Source organism: Herpailurus yagouaroundi, unplaced genomic scaffold (assembly GCF_014898765.1).
Source record: "Herpailurus yagouaroundi ecotype Mexico unplaced genomic scaffold, PumYag 77, whole genome shotgun sequence".
NCBI classification, from domain to species: Eukaryota; Metazoa; Chordata; class Mammalia; order Carnivora; family Felidae; genus Herpailurus; species Herpailurus yagouaroundi.
This window is the reverse complement of record NW_024412388.1, coordinates 68,567,104-68,569,165: the sequence shown is the minus strand read 5'-3', so window position 1 is coordinate 68,569,165 and position 2,062 is coordinate 68,567,104. Positions and strand designations below refer to the sequence as shown.

At 38.3% G+C, this 2,062-nt stretch overlaps 1 non-coding gene across 1 annotated transcript; it reads left to right on the top strand.

The window, feature by feature from the left end:
- The first annotated feature begins 626 nt into the window (after positions 1-626).
- Positions 627-775, top strand: LOC121027946 (U12 minor spliceosomal RNA). The gene has a single exon (XR_005789015.1). It is a non-coding gene; the product is annotated as a U12 minor spliceosomal RNA (small nuclear RNA).
- Positions 776-2,062: the final 1,287 nt, after the last annotated feature.

Genomic DNA, 2,062 nt, shown 5'->3' with positions numbered 1-2,062 from the left:
ATTTTAGAGCCATTTATTAACACACCACAATTTTAGCTATACTGGCTCGTTTTGGTTTTTTTTTTCAACGTTTATTTATTTTTGGGACAGAGAGAGACAGAGCATGAACGGGGGAGGAGCAGAGAGAGAGGGAGACACAGAATCGGAAACAGGCTCCAGGCTCTGAGCCATCAGCCCAGAGCCTGACGCGGGGCCCGAACTCAGGGACCGCGAGATCGTGACCTCGCTGAAGTCGGATGCTTAACCGACTGCGCCACCCAGGCGCCCCCTGGCTCATTGTTTTAAAAGAACTTACATTTGATAAATTACAGACACTGATTTTCTTTCTCAAAGGTCATTTGTAGTAAGACATAGACTGAAGTAGAAGTAATGATCGATAGAAGCAAATTGATCCCATGTCCACAGACAGCATCCAAGATTTTCCACTGCATTAATTAGTTTGGAAAACGGAGAACTCTTTCATTCATACATAATATAATTCACAGTTACCCCATGACTGTATTTGCATTAAATTCTACATCTTAAGCCACAGAAGCCACAGGTTTTACTAGAACTAAGATTTGGTCAAGAAACAGGTATGAACAAAATGATGTGGGCTGTTGAGTAGTAGACCCTGAAAAAGTTTAATGCTTTAAACTTATGAGTAAGGAAAATAATGATGGGGGAGGTGCCCAAATCTTCACTGGTAATGTGAGATGAATTTTTGAGCAGGTAAAGTTTTCCCCTAAGGTGACCCACCTACTTCAGGGGATGACTGGGAGTCATGATCAGCCTGTCCCCCTTTAAAACTGAAAGAGTAGACTGGTATGAAGGTAATCCATGAGACTAAGAAGGAAAAAAACAAACAATGAAAACAAAACAAAACATGCAAAGTTTACATCTGTTACATATAGGCTGACATGAACTGAATTGCCTGTAGCTAAAATTAAAACAAAGTGAGTGTTTGATGATCTGGACTCAATCTCAAGAATAAAGTAGTTGTCTCAAGAAAGGAAGAAGACTAATATGACAGTGGCCCAAGCAAATCTCAACACATCTTTTAAATTTTACCATTATTGGCATTGGCCCATTCAAATGTATTATTTAATTCTAAAGACACAAAATAGTTCAGAAAGATAGCCTGAAGATTTTCTTTTTCTTTTCTTTTTTTTTTTTTTTTCTATTCTTCCCTGAGACATGATGTTACGAATGCTCCTTTCAATAATTTGATAGATTCAAGCTCTGAGCCAGAGAGAGCATCTGTTAGAAAACATGGCAATATTCTTTCTATTTATGACTCTTTCGATCCAAACCACCACGACATCATTTCTGTTGTGAACCCCCATCCCTTGAAAACACAAATCACAATGATAAGGATTTGGAAGAAAGGAATTATGAAAATCACCCAACGCCTCCCAGCAATGAGAAATAACTCCTTCTGTTTACTAAATCCAGAGACTTTTCTTCATAAATAGTTCTATGAGAGTTAACCCTCAACATGGCTCGGCCAAAGTGGGAAACTAAAACACCCAGTCAGAAATGACATTAAGGAACACATATAAGATGAGCCACTGCATTTAGAGCACATTTAATAACCAGAGAAGTTACTAACTGAAGCCAAACCTCTAAGTCTTCCACCTCAGAAAGATTAAAAGCTGACAACAAAAGTGATGTTCCAGAAATTAGATTGACATATATGGTAAGGACAGAAAACTAAACAGAAGACCATGCATGTTTCTAATCCTCTTAATGTTACTCAGCTCCCAGCAGCCAATAACTTGGGGTATGGGAGGGAATCAAAAGAAATTTTTGGATTTTTGGCTTTTTCAGAGCTTAAGGAATTTCCATGTTCATGAAGTGGGTTTTCTCATCAACTGTAGTTTAAGAATTTAAGATGGCTAAGCTAACAAGAGGCAAAAATGAAGTAGATCTACCTATTATCTAAGACTACTGGATCATAGATATGCTTACGAATATTTAGCAATTTCTGGGAAATAGTGGGCAGCTTATTTCAATACTGTCATCATTTGGACATCAGGATGGCAACTCTGAACTCTGAGTGCAATTACATGTTCTGGTGGCT